We start from the raw sequence: 15,265 nt of genomic DNA, 5'->3' as shown, positions 1-15,265 counted from the left end.
ACTATGGACAGATGAAAGAGAATTTCCCTAACTGTGACGAGGTGGTAGAGAATTTTCCTAAATGTGAACAAATGATAGAGAATTTTCCTAACTGTGACTAGATGGTAGATAATTTTCCTAAATATGAACAGATGGTAGATAATTTTGCTAACTGTGAAGAGATGGTAGAGAATTTTCCTAAATGTGAACAGATGCTAGTGAATTTTTCTAACTATGAATTTTTCTAACTGCTTGCTGATGGAGAAGAATTTTCCTGCTTTTGAACTGTCGGTAGAGAATATTCCTAACTGTAAACTGATGATAGGGAATTTCTCTAAATGTGAGCTAATATTAGGGAATTTTCCTAACTTTGAACAGATGGTACTGAATTTTCCTAAAACTGAACTGAAGGTAGATCATTTTTCTAACTATGGACAGATGAAAGAGAATTTTCTTAACTGTGACGAGGTGGTAGAGAATTTTCCTAAATGTGAACAAATGGTAGAGAATTTTCCTAACTGTGAACTGATGGTAGATAATTTTGCTAACTGTGAACAGATGGTAGATAATTTTGCTAACTGTGAAGAGATGGTAGAGAATTTTCCTAACTGTGAACAGATGGCAGATAATTTTCCTACCTGTGAACAGGTTGTAGAGAATTTTCCTAACTGTGAACTGATAGTAGAGAATTTTCCCAATTATGAACAGAGGGTAGTGAATTTTCCTAATTGTGAACTGATAGTAGAGAATTTTCCTGTCTGTGACGCGATTGTAGAGAATTTTCCTGTCTCTGAACTGATGTTAGAGAATTTTCCTGTGAACAGATGGTAGTGAATAATTATCCTAAATGTGAACAAATTGTAAAGAATTTTCCTAACTGTGTATTGATGGTAGAGAATTCATCTGAGTGAGAACAATGTTAGTGGATTTTCTTAATGTTAACTGATGGTAGTGAATTTTGCTAACCGATGGTAGAGAATTTTCCTACCTGTGAACAGATGGTAGAGAATTTTCGTAACTGTGAACTGATAGTAGAGAATTTTCTAACTGTGAACAAATAGTAGACAATTTCCCTAACTGTGAACTGATGGTAGAGAATTTTCCTGTCTGTTAACTGACAGTAGAGAATTTTCCTCTCTAAGAACTGATGGTAGAGAATTTTCCTGTGAACAGTTGGAAGTGAACAATTATCCTAAATGTGAACAAATGGTAAAGAATTTTCCTAACTGTGAACTGAGGATAGAGAATTTTGCTAACTACTGATAGTAGAGAATTTTCCTAGTTGTGAAGAGACGGTAGTGAATTTTCCTGACTGCGTAAAGGTGGTAGAGAATTTTCTAATCTGTGAACATATGGTAGAGAATTTTGCTAACTGTGAACTGATAGTAGAGAATTTTCCTGACTGTGAAGAAACGGTAGTGAATTTTCTTAACTGTGACTGCATATTAGAGAATATTCCTGTGTGTGAACCGATGGTAGAGAATTTTCCTAAGAACAGATGGTAGAGAATTTTCCTAACTGTGAACTAATGGTAGAGAGTTTTCTAACTGTGAAGAGATGGAAGAGAAGTTTCCTAAAGGTGAAGAGATGTTAGAGAATTTTCCTAAATGTGAACTGATGGTAGAGAATTTTTATAAGTGAGAACTGATGGTAGTGGTTTCCCTAACTGTTAACTATTGGTAGTGAATTGTCCTAATTGTGATATAATGGTTGAAAATTTTCCTAACTGTGAAATGGTGGTAGAGAATTTTCCTAACTGTGAACTGGTGGTAAAGATTTTTCCTAACTGTGAACTGATGGTAGAGAATTTTCCTGTTAACAGATGGTGGTGAATTTTCCTGTGAACAGGTGGTAGTGAATAATTATGCTACTGTGAACAGATGGTAAAGAATTTTCCTAACTGTGAATTGATGGTAGAGAATTGATCTAGGTAAGAACAATGGTAGTGGATTTTCCTAACCAATAAGTACTGATGGAGAATTTTGATAACTGCTGGAAGAGAATTTTCCTACCTGTCAACAAATGACAGAGAATTTTCCTAACTGTGAACTGATGTTAGTGAATTTTTCTAACTGTGAACAAATGGTAGAGAATTTCCATAAATGTGAACTGATGACAGAGAATTTTCCTAACTGTGAACCAATGGTAGAGAATTTTTCTAACTGTGAACGGATGGTAGAGAATTTTCCTGAGAGTGAACAAATGCTAGAGAATTTTCGTATCCGTGAACTGATGGTAGAGAATTTTTCTAAGTGAGAACTGATGGTCGTGGTTTTCTCCAACTGTTAAGTATTGGTAGTGAATTTTCTCAACTGTGAACTAATGGTTGAGAATTTTCCTAACTATGAACTGAAGGTAGAGAATTTTCCTTACTGTGTACTTGTGGTAGAGAATTTTCGTAAAGTGAACAGATGGTAGCGATCTTTCTTAGCTGTGAACTGATGTTAGAAGAATTTTCCTGTCAGTGAATTTATGGGAGAGAATTTTCCTAACTATGAAGTGACTGTAGAGAATTTTCATGACTGTGAACAGATGGTAGTGAATTTTCCTAACTCTGGGCAGATGGTAAAGAATTTTCCTAAATTTGAAGTGATGGTAGGTAATTTTCCTAACTGTGAACAGATGGTAGAGAATTTTCCTAACTGTGAACAGATGGTAGAGAATTTTTCTAACTGTGAACTGATGAAAGAGAATTTTCCTAACTGTGAACTGATGGTGGTGAATTTTCTCAAGTATGAACTGATGGCAGAGAATTTTCCTTACTGTGAAAAGATGGTAAAGAATTTTCCTAATTGTGAACTGATGGTAGATAATTTTCCTAACTGTGAACAGATGGTAAAGAATTTTCCTAACTGTGAACAGTTGGTAAAGTATTTTTCAACTGAGAACTGACGATAGTGGATTTTCTTAACTGTGAATTGATGTTAGAGAATTTTCGTAACTGTTAACTGATGGTAGTGAATTTTCCTATCTGTGAAGAGATGGTAGAGAATTTTCATAATACTGAACTAATTTTAGAGAATTTTCCTAATTGTGAACTGATTGTAGTGAATTTTCCTAACTATGAACTGATGACAGCGAATTTTTCCCTCTGTAAAAATGATGGTATAGAATTTTCCAAACTGTGAGTTGGTGGTAGTGAATTTTCCTAACTGTGAACTGATGGTAATAAATTTTCCCAACTGTGATCTGATGGTAGAGAATTTTCCTAACTGTGAACAGATGCTAGTGAATTTCCCTAACTGTGAGCTGAAGGAGGAGAATTTTCCTAATTGTAAAATGTTGGTGTGAATTTTCATAGCTGTGAACTGCTGGTAGTGAATTTTCCTAACTGTGAACTGATGATACAAAATTTTCCTAACTTTCAACTGATGGTAGTGAATTGTCCTAATTGTGAACTGAGAGTAATGAAGTTTTCTAACTGTGAACTGATGATATAGAATTTCACTAACTGTGAGCAAATGGTAGTGAATTTCTTATTTATGAATTGCTGATAGTGAAGGTTCCTAACTGAAAACTGTTGGTAGTGAATTTTCCTGACTGTGAACTGATGGTATGAATTCTCCTAATTGTTAACTGCTGGTAGTGAATTTTCCTAACTTTGAAGTCATGGTAGTAAATTTTCTAACTGTTAATTGATGGTAGTGAATTTTCCTAACTATGAACTGATAGTAGAGAATTTTTCTAACTGTGAACAGATCGTGGAGAATTTTCGTAAATGTGAACTGCTGGTAGTTAATATTCCTAACTGTGAACTGTTGATAGTGAATTTTCCTAATTGTGAACTGCTAGGAGTGAATTTTCCTGACTGTGATTTGATGGTAGTGAATTTTCCTAACTGTGATATGATGGAAGAAAATTTTCCTAAATGTGAACTGGTAGTAGACAATTTTTCTAACTATGAACAGATGATAGATAATCTAGGTGAATGTGAACATATGGCAGAGAATTTTGTTAACTGTGAACATATGGTAGAGAATTTTCCTAAATGTGAACAGATTGTAGAGAATTTTACTAATTGTGAATTGATAGTAGAGAATTTTCCTAACTGTGAACAGATGGTAGTGAATTTTCCTAACTCTGAACTGATAGTAGAGAATTTTACAGTCTGTGAACTGTTGGTAGAGAATTTTCCTGTGAACAGATGGTAGGGAATAATTATCCTAAATGTAAACAAGTGGTAAAGAATTTCCCTAACTGTGAAATTTATCTAAGTGAGAACAATGGTAGTGTATTTTCCTAACTATTAAATAATGGTCGGGAATTTTGCTAACTGATGGTAGGAATTTTCCTACCCGTGAACAAATGGTAGAGAATATTCCTAACTGTGAACTGATGATAGAGAATTTTCCTAACTGTGAACTGATAGTAGAGAATTTTCCTAGCTGTGAAGCGAAGATAGTGAATTTTCCTAACTGTGAACAAATGGTAGAGAATTTCCCTAACTGTGATCAGATGGTAGAGAATTTTGCTAACTGTGAACTGATAGTAGAGAATTTTTCTATCTGTGAACAGATGGTATAGAGAATTTTCCTGTCTATGAACTGCTGATAGTGAATTTTTTTGACTGTGAACAAATGGTAGAGAATTTTCCTAATACTGAACTAATTTTGGAGAATTTTCCTAATTGTGAACTGACGGTAGAGAATTTTCCTAACTGCGAACACGTGGTAGTGAAACTTTTCCTAACTATGAGCTGATGGTAGTGAATTTTCCTGTGTAGAGAAGGTACTAAATTTTCCTACCTTTGAACTGATGTTAGAGATTTTTCCTAAATATTAACTGATGGAAGTGAATTTTCCTAACCGTGAAATGACAGTTAAGAATTTTGCTTACTGAGAACTGATGGTAGATAATTTTCGTAACTGTGAACACATGGTAGAAAATTTTTCTAACTGTGAACTGATGATAGAGAATTTGCGTAAGTGTGAACTGATGGTAGAGAATTTTCTTAACTGTAACAAGATGGTAGTGTATTTTCCTAACTATTAACTGATGGCAGAGAATTTTCCTGACTGTGAAAAGATGGTAAAGAATTTTCCTAACTGAGAACTGATGGTAGATAATTTTCCTAAATGTGAATAGATGGTAGAGAATTTTCCTAACTGTGAACAGATAGTAGGGTATTTTTTAACTGAGAACTGACGATAGTGGATTTTCTTAACTGTGAACTGATGTTAGAGAATTTTCCTAACTGTTAAATGATGGTAGTGAATTTTCCTATTTGTGAACAAATGGTAGAGAATTTTCATAATACTGAACTAATTTTAGAGAATTTTCCTAATTTTGAACTGATTGTAGTGAATTTTCCTAACTATGAACTGATGATAGCGAATTTTCCTAACTGTAAAAATGATGGTAGAGAATTTTCCACACTGTTAGCTGATGGTAGTGAATTTTCCTAACTGTGAACTGATGGTAATAGATTTTCCTAACTGTGATCTGATGGTAGAGAATCTTCCTAAAAGTGGACAGATGCTAGTGAATTTTACTAACTGTGGGCTGATGGAGGAGAATTTTCATAACTGTAAACTGTTGGTAGTGAATTTTTATAACTGAACTGCTGTTAGTGAATTTTCTTAATTTTGAACTGCTGGTAGTGAATTTTCCTAACTGTGAACTGATAATACAAAATTTCCCTAACTTTCAACCGATGGCAGTGAATTGTCCTAATTGTGAACTGCTGGTAATGAAGTTTTCTAACTGTGAACTGGTGATATAGAATTTTACTAACCGTGAGCAGATGGTAGTAAATTTTTTATTTCTGAACTGCTGATAGTGAAGTTTCCTAATTGTAAACTGTTAGTAGTGAATTTTCCTGACTGTGAACTGATGGTAGTGAGTTTCCCTAATTGTTAATTGCTGGTAGTGAATTTTCCTAACTTTGAAGTCATGGTAGTAAATTTTCTAACTGTGAATTGATGGTAGTGAATTTTCATAACTGTGAACGGATGGTGGAGAATTTTAGTAACTGAGAGCTGCTGGTGGTGAATATTCCTAACCGTGAACTGTTGATGGTGAATTTTCCTAATTGTGAACTGCTGGTAGTGAATTTTCATGATTGTGATTTGATGGTAGTGAATTTTCCTAATTGTGATTTGATGGAAGAAAATTTTCCTAAATGTGAACTGGTAGTAGAAAATTTTCCTAACTATGAACAGATGGTAGATAATTTTGCAAACTGTGAACAGATGGTAGAGAATTTTCCTAAATGCGAAAAGATCTTAGGGAATTTTACTAACTGTCAATTGATAGTAGAGAATTTTCCTAACTGTGAACAGATGGTAGTGAATTTTCCTAACTCTGAACTGATAGTAGAGAATTTTACTGTCTGTGAACTGATGGTAGAGAATTTTCCCGTGAACAGATGGTAGTGAATAATTATCCTAAATGTACAGAGATGGTAAAGAATTTCCTAACTGTGAATTGATGGTAGTGAATTTATCTAAGTGAGAACAATGATAGTGTATTTTCCTAACTGTTAAATAATGGTAGTGAATTTTGCTAACTGATGGTAGAGAATTTTCCTACCTGTGAACAAATGGTAGAGAATTTTCCTAACTGTGAACTGATGATAGAGAATTTTACTAACTGTGAACTGATAGTAGAGAATTTTCCTAGCTGTGAAGCGAAGATAGTGAATTTTCCTAACAGTGAACAAATAGTAGAGAATTTTCCTAACTGTGATCAGGTGGTAGAGAATTTTGCTAACTGTGAACTGATAGTAAAGAATTTTTCTAATTGAGAACAGATGGTATAGAGAATTTTCCTGTCTATGAACTGCTGGTAGTGAATTTTTTTGATGTGAACAAATGATAGAGAATGTTCATAATAATGAAGTAATGTTGGAGAATTTTCCTAATTGTGAACTGACGGTTAGATAATTTTCCTAACTGCAAACAAATGATAGTGGAACTTTTCCTAACCGTGAACAGATGGTAGAGAATATTCCTGTCTGAGAACTGGTGTCAGAGAATTTTCCTACCTGTGAACAGATAGCAGATGGTAGTAAATTTTCCTATCTTTGAACTGATGTTAGAGATTTTTCCTAAATATTAACTGATGGAAGAGAATTTTCGTAACTGTGAACTGATAGTAAAGAATTTTCCTTACTGAGAAGTGATGGTAGAGAATTTTCCTAACTGAGAACTGATGGTAGAGAATTCTCCTACATGTGAAATGAGGATAGATAATTTTCCTAAGTGTGATCTGATGGTAGAGAATTTACTTAACTGTGAACAGATGGTAGTGAATTTTCCTAACTGTGAACTGATGGTAGAGAATTTTCCTAAATGTGAACTGTGGGAAGATAATTTGCCTAAGTGTGAACTGATGGTAAACAATTTACTTAAGTGTGAACAGATGGTAGTGAATTTTCCTAACTGTGAACTGATGGTTGATAATTTTCCCAAGTGTGACCTGATGGTAGAGAATTTACTTAATTGTGAATAAATGGTAGTGAATTTTCCTAACTGTGAACTGATGGTAGTGAATTATCGCAACTGAGAACTAATGGTAGAAAATTTATTTAACTGTGAACAGATGGTAGTGAAGTTTCTTAACTGTGAATTGATGGTAGAGCATTTTCATAACTTTAAACTGATGGTAGTGAAATTTCATAACTGTGAACAGAAGGCAGAGAATTTTCCTAACTGTGAAATGATAGTAAAGAATTTTCATAGCTGTTAAATGATGGTAGGTAATTTCCTTAACTGTAAACAGATGGTAGAGATTTTTCGTAACTATAAACAGATGCTAGAGAATTTTCCTAACTGTGAACTAATTGTAGTGAATTTTCTTAACTGTGAACAGATGGTAGAGAATTTTCATAACAGTGGACTGTTGTTAGAGAATTTTCCTAATTTTGAATTGTGGGTAGAGAATTTTCCTAACTGTGAACAGATGGTTGTGAGTTTTCCTAACTATGAGCTGATTGTAGTGAATTTTCCTGAATGTGAAGAGATGGTAGTAAATTTTCTTAACTGGGAACTAATGATATCAAATTTTCTTAACTGGTAACTGGTGGTAGAGAATTTTCTTAATTGTGAACTGATGGGATTGAATTTTCCTAACTGTGAACTGATGGTAAAGAATTTTCCTTACAGAGAACTGTTGGTAATGAATTTTCCTAACTGTGAAATAATAGCGAATTTTCCTAACTGAGAACTGCTGGTAGTGAATTTTCCTAACTGTGAAGTGATGATAGTGAATTTTCCTAAATGTGAACTGATAGTAGAGAATATTCCTAATTGTGAACTGTTGGCAGAGGATTTTCGTAACTATGAACTAATGGTAGAGAATTTTCCTAATTATGAACTGATGGTAGTGAATTTTCCTAACTGTGAACTGGCAGTAGAGAGTTTTCCTAACTGTGAAATGATGGTAGAGAAATTTCTTAACGGTGTACAAATGGTAGTAAGTTTTCCTAACTGAGAACTGATCGTAGTGAATTTTCCTATCTGTGAACTGATGGTAGGGAATTTTCCTAACTGTGAATAGATGGTAGAGAATTTTCCTAACTGCGAACCAATGGTAGTAAATTTTCTCAACTGTCAACTGATGGTAGTTAATTTTTTTAACTTTGTACTGATGGTACTGAATTTTCCTGGCTGTGAACTGATGGTGTTGAATTTTCCTGCCTGTGAACTGATGGTAGAGAATTTTACTAAGTGTAAACTGGCGTCAGAATTTTCCCAACTGAGAACTGATGGTATAGAATTTCCTTGACTGTGAAAATATGGTAGTGTATTTTCCTTACTGTGAACTGATGGTAGAGAATTCTCCTAACTGTGAACTGATGGTAGTGAATTTTCTTAACTGTGAACCGATGGTAATGAATATTTTTAACTGTGAACTTGTGATACAGAATTTCCTTAACTGTGAACAGATGGTAGTGTATTTTCGTAACTGTGAATTGATGGTAGAGAATTTTCCTGTGAACTGATGGTAGTGAATTTCCTTAACTGTGACAGGTGCTATTGAATTTTTCTGACTGTGAACTGATGGTAGAGAATTTTCCTAACTGTGAAGTGATGGTAGAGAATTTTTCTAACTGAGAACTGATGGTAGAGAATCCCCTTAACTGTGAAAAGATGGTAGTGTAGTTTCCTAACTGTGAACTGAAGGTACATAATTTTCCTAACTTTGAAATAATGGTAGAGGATTTTCCTAAATTTGAACTGATGGCAAAGAATTTACTTAACTTTGGACACATGATAGTGAATTCTCCTAACTGTGAAGTGATGGTAGAGAATTTTCCTAACTGTTAACTGACAGTAGTAAATTTACTATTTACTCAACTTTGGACACATGATAGTGAATTTTACTAAATATTAACTGATGGTAGAGGATATTCTTAACTCTTAACATATTGTAGGGAATTTCCCTAACTGTGAACTGGTGATAGAGAATGTTCCTAAATGTGAAAGGATGGTAGTGAATTTTCTTAACTCTGAACAGATGGTTGTCAAATTTCTTACCTGTGAACTGAAGGTATAGAATTTTCCTAACTGTGAATGTATGGTAGGGAATTTTCCTATCTGTGTACTGATTTTAGAGAGTTTTCCTAACTTTGAATGGATGTAATAGAATTTACTTAACTGTGAACAGATAATAGTAAAGTTTCCTAACTGTGAACTGATGGTAGTGAATTTTCCTAACTCTGAACTGAATTTTTCTAACTGGGAATTGATGGTAGAGTTTTCCTAACTGTGAACTGATGTTAAGGAATTTCCCTATCTGTGAACAGATAGTAGTGAATTGCTCTATCTATGAACAGATGGTAGAGAATTTCCTAACTGTGAACTGGTGGTCGTTAATTTTCCTAACTGTGAACTGAAGGCAGAGAATTTTCCCATGTTTGAACTGATGGTAGAGAATTTTCCTAACTGTGAACTGATGGTAAAGAATTTCCTTAACTGTGAACAGATGGCAGTGAATTTTCCTAACTGTGGACTCATGGTAGAGATTTTCCCAAGTGTGAACTGACGGTAGAGAATTTTCCTAACTGTGAACTGATGGTAGAGAATTTTCATAACTGTGAACTGATGGTAGTGAATTTTCTTAACTATGAACTGATGGTAGAGAATTTTCCGAACTTTGAACAGATGTTAATGAGTTTTCCTAACTGTGAACTGATGGAAGAGAATTTTCTCAACCATGAACTGGTAGTAGTGAATTTCCTTAACTGTGAACATATGGTAGTGAATTTTCCTAACTGTGAACTGATGGTAGAGAATTTTCCTAACTGCGGGCTGATGGTAGTGAATTTTCTTAACTGTGAACTGAAGGTAGAGAATTTTCCTAACTGTGAACTGGTGATAGAGAATTTTCATAGCTGTGAACCGATGTTAGAGAATTTCCCTAACTGTGAACAGACAGTAGCGAGTTTTCGTAACTGTGAACTGATGATAGAGAATTTCTCTAACTGTAAAATTATGATAGAGAATTTTCCTAACTGTGAACTGATGGTAGAGAATTTTCATAACTATGAACTGATGGTAGAGAGTTTTCCGTACTTTGAACAGATGTTAATGAATTTTCCTAACTGTGAACTGATGGCAGTGAATTTTTCTAACAGTGTACAGATGGTAAAGAATTTTCCTAATTGTGAACTGATGATAGAGAATTTTCCTAAATGTGAACTGATGGTAGCGAGTTTTCCTAACTGTGAATTGAGGGAAGAGAATCTCTTTAGCTGTGAACATATGGTAGTGAATTTTCCTAGCTGTGAACTGATGGTAGAGAATTTTTTTTATCTGTGAACTGATGGTAGAGAATTTTCCTAAATTTGAACTGAAGGTAGAGAATTTTCATAACTATGATCTGATGGTAGTAAATTTTCTTAACTGTGAACTGATGTTAAAGAATTTTCCTAACTTTGAACAGATGTTGATGAAATTTCCTATCTGTGAACTGATGGTAGTGAATTTTCCTAACTGTGAACAGATGGTAGAGAATTTTCCTAGCTGTAAAATGATGGTAGTGAATTTTCTTAACTGTGAACTGATGGTAGAGAATATCCTAACTGTGACCTGATGGCAAAGAATTTTCCTAACTCTGAACTGATGGTAGAGAATTTTCGTAACTGTGAACTGATGGTAGAGAATTTTTATTTCTGTGAACTGATGGTAGAGAATTTTCCTAACTATGTAAACTGAAGATAAAGGATTTTCACAACTGTGAACTGTTGGTAGAGAATTTTCCTAAGTGTGAACTGATGGTAGAGAATTTTCCTAACTGTGACCGATGGTAGTGAATTTTCTTAATTGTGAACAGATGGTAGTGAATTTTTGATAGTAGAGAATTTTCCTAACTGTGAACTGATGGTAGAGAGTTTTTGTAACTGTGAACTGATGGTAGAGAATTTTTATAAATGTGAACTAATGGTAGAGAATTTTCCTAACTGTGAACTGATGGTAAAGAATTTTCCTAATAGTGAACTGATGGTAGAGAATTTTCCTAACTGTGAACTGATGGTAGAGAATTTTCCTAACTGTGAACTGGTTTTAGAGAATTTTATTAACTGTGAACTGATGGTAGTGAATTTTCTTAACTGTGAACTGATGGCAAAGAATTTTTTTAACGGTGAACTGATTTTAGATAATTTTCTTAACTGTGAAGTGATTGTAGAGAATTTTCGTAACTGTGAACAGATGATAGAGAATTTCGCTAACTCTGAATTGATGGTAGAGAATTTTCCTAATTGTAAAAATAATGCCAAGAAAATTCCTAATTGTGAACTGATGGTTGAGTATTTTCCGAGATGTGAATTGATGTGGGATTTTTTTTTAGTGTTTAGCAGTAAGAAGTACTACGCAGAAAATTAAATATGATTACAGTTACTGTACATTCACAATTATTATCAGCAACGTAGTAAAGTATGTACTTCGTATAGTACAAGCTCTGAAAAGAAACTATTATTTTTAGATAGTTATGGAAGAACAAGTGTCAGCACACTGCGCAGAGGGACTTTGATTTTGCCAAGAAATGAAGGTGGACTAAATATAGGAAGCGTTTATCACAAAGCTGCTTCTACTCATGGAATTACAAGTATTAAAGAAGCCTTGTTTGCACGGAAAATGAATGCCATTAATGGCTAAATAACAATGAGCCTTTGACGGAAGTTGTCCCACGTTGAGAAGCTTTCTTTGTACCTCATATATTCTATTCAAAGGCAATAAGAGCACAAGGTTGAGTTACAAGCATCCGAACTCTCCTACTGTTCAAAGCATATATATATATATATATATATATATATATATATATATATATATATTATATATATATATATATATATATATATACTGTATATATAAATGATTATTATCACTTTTGTACGTGATTCATTTATCACACATTACCACAGGTGAAAAATAAGAGGCAGGGTGTAGGTGACCGGTTTCGACTTTATTCCCAAGCCATTGACGAATGGCTTGGAAATAAAGTCGAAACCGGTCAGACCTACACCGTCCCTATTTTTCACATGGTAATGTGATATATATATATATATATATATATATATATATATATATATATATATATATATATATATATATATATATATATATATATATATATATATATATATATATATATACACATATATGTACACGTCATGCTATGTGTCAAGATTCCCGCAATTGTTGAAAGTAATTACCCAACATAAACAATGGGAAGGATATGGAAGAACACTAATAATTCGTTAATTGGTAGCCTATTCGAGAGAGGGAATTTTTGGATAAACTCGCTCTCCACAAACAAGGTTACGAATGCTGAAATTAAGAAATAATGGAAATTGTAACTTTGTATTGGTCCAGAGTACGCAATGCATATATTTTATTTTTGTAGCAATGTCACTAATATGTTTACTTGGTTTAAAGATAAGTTTTCATCAGTCATTGCCGTTTTGATCAAAGAGTGGGTAAAATTATTAATGCTTGATTTTGTGTATAAAAGATGGAAAGATAAAAACACAAAAGTTTTATCAGTCGGTACTTACCTAAGTTGTATCTGGATGAGTAGAATTAAAAATTAATAAATAGAGAGTTATTATTAATTTTTAAAGGCGTAAACTAAATTATAGCAGGTTTTTTTAATCCGCATGCTGAAATATAATGACAACTATTGTAAGTGATGAATTTTTAAAAGTATTCACTGAAAATAAATTTTATTTTTGTAATGTAATATAAAACATCATAGTGTAAACATAGTAAAAGGTATTTTCAAATAAAAAGGAGAAAAATGTTGTCAGTCAGCCAACATTATTTTAACTGGCAGTCGATATAGAATAATGCATCACGTAGATAATTTCCACATTCCTGTTGCGTATGAAAATAAACGTACGGATAATTGCATAGTTTTCCATATTCTTTTTTGAATGCCCATTTTAGCATTATGACAGACGCAAAGTCCTTCTTGCAGTTATCGGACACAATAACCATGCTGAAAAACAAGACTCTTCAATTCATGCTGCTCGCGATCACAGCTCTTGGTCTGGCTTACGTAATTCTTAATGAAGCGATTTCGGAGGAACGCCAGTCAGAACCACAGTCATGCAGCATAACTTTTGACTTGGGTATCTGCCCCTGCAAAAGGACCTATGAGGCACCTCTTAGTCATCCTTGTCCTTGGAATACAACTTCTCGTCAAAAGGCTCTTGAACGTTTGGAGGAAATCTATGGGAAATCGACATGTGGCAGCTGGGCAACTCTTAGGGGACCTAACCAAAGGGTAAACTGGTGTTGATACAAGTATGATTTGTGCAATGTGTGTTATCAGGTCAAATCATGATTCACAGTCATCTACATAATTTTCATGCTGAGTCAAGAATTTAATATCTTTAATTTATGTAAGACTTAATTAGAGTTGTCCGGCTACACACCAAAAATAGTTTTTAAGTTTTATTTTTACACTCACTGTTCTCATTAATTGTTCTGGTTAGTTTGTGTCAACATAATTGACGAAATGATTTGTTATTGTTATAAGAGTTAAATGTTTTTAATAAGAGCCTCTTATGTGCATGTTTTTGGAACTACTGACAACTAATATTGTAGTATGAATTGGCAAAGTTTAAATGGTTTCTTTTCAACGTTTTCTTAAACACGTTTTAAGTTAAGTTGCTTTCTTAATCTCATCAGCAGTTGAGGTAAAATCTGGAACTATCTGGGTACATCTATTTGTAGGTAGTAAGCTACTCTGTTTACGGCACCTTTCCAAGTGACTACTACAGTGGACTTGAAATTCTCATTCCTGAAGTGACGAGAACTTACCCTGGCTGGGTTGTCCGAGTTTACCATCGTCTTACAGTGTCAGACTTAGCCTCCACGAGCTGGATGTGCAAGTTAGCTTGCAAGTACCCACATCTGGATTTGTGTCATGCAGACTACCTACCAGGTTAGTTACAAACTGTTTTCAATTTGGGTTGGATGCATTCATCGGGCATTAGATTCCATGATGGAAACTGATACGCAGTAATACAGTAGTTCACCTGTGATTTGTCTGGTAGCTTGTATTTTAAGTGAGGAAATCTCAATGAAAGTAGTTTCTTTAGATGAAGGGCATAAAAAACTTTATATTTAGGGTCTGGTTAGCTGGACTGTCTTTTTTTATGTTTTCTGACGCAGCTGTCTTGATCCACAGACTTAGCTTTTTAAGATGGTGGTGCAAAATTTCTGGAAAATGAAATTTTAGAAATATTACAAAGTGCATCGTGACCAGCAAGATGAGAAAGAATAATAACTGGCAGCCTGGCAAATGCTTGGTGGTTGTGGAGAATAGGTGTTATTGTCTTAACACCTCCTTAGTTGATGACCATTTTACCACATGAAGTAAAGGGGATGGAGAAGGCAGGCATATTATCAAGAATTTTCTAAGGCCATTAGCACAGTAACAGTGGATTTGCAATTATGAAAAAATAATCTGTAAGTCATGTCTCACCAAGGTATTGTCCAGGAACCTCAAGGAACAACAGACTTTATCACTGGATTTACACAAATGAAATGCCATATTTTGTTCATGTTTATTGCTCTTGCAGTTGTTTCTAACTTTCCAAAAATGCTAGAATTCTTGCATTCAGTTTTTACTAGTCATGGAATACATGACTTGATATTATTTTATTTCCTATTTGTCGGTTTTTGTAATAATTTAATATTCATTCTGTCATATATTTAAATAGAGCAGGGGCGTCATTTGGGGGGGCAACTGCCCCCCAAAGACTCAAGTTGCCCCCCCACAAGCCTCAACTTGCTACCCTCACACCCCCAAGCCCCAAGAAGTAACAGCAGCG

At 34.1% G+C, this 15,265-nt stretch overlaps 1 long non-coding RNA gene and 1 pseudogene across 1 annotated transcript in view; one reads left to right on the top strand and one right to left on the bottom strand.

Moving 5' to 3' along the window:
• Nucleotides 1-14,370, top strand: part of LOC136850069 (uncharacterized) — a 34,289-nt gene extending 19,919 nt beyond the window's left edge. The window contains exons 2-3 of the long non-coding RNA XR_010856521.1: nucleotides 13,402-13,710; nucleotides 14,163-14,370. This is a non-coding gene — a long non-coding RNA (uncharacterized lncRNA). The remainder of the gene's footprint in view (nucleotides 1-13,401; nucleotides 13,711-14,162) is intronic.
• On the bottom strand, nucleotides 8,266-9,183 carry LOC136849283 (uncharacterized; annotated as a pseudogene).
• Nucleotides 14,371-15,265: the final 895 nt, after the last annotated feature.

The sequence above is a fragment of the Macrobrachium rosenbergii genome, chromosome 2, assembly GCF_040412425.1.
Source record: "Macrobrachium rosenbergii isolate ZJJX-2024 chromosome 2, ASM4041242v1, whole genome shotgun sequence".
Classification (NCBI taxonomy): domain Eukaryota; kingdom Metazoa; phylum Arthropoda; class Malacostraca; order Decapoda; family Palaemonidae; genus Macrobrachium; species Macrobrachium rosenbergii.
This window is presented reverse-complemented; position numbering and strand designations above follow the sequence as displayed.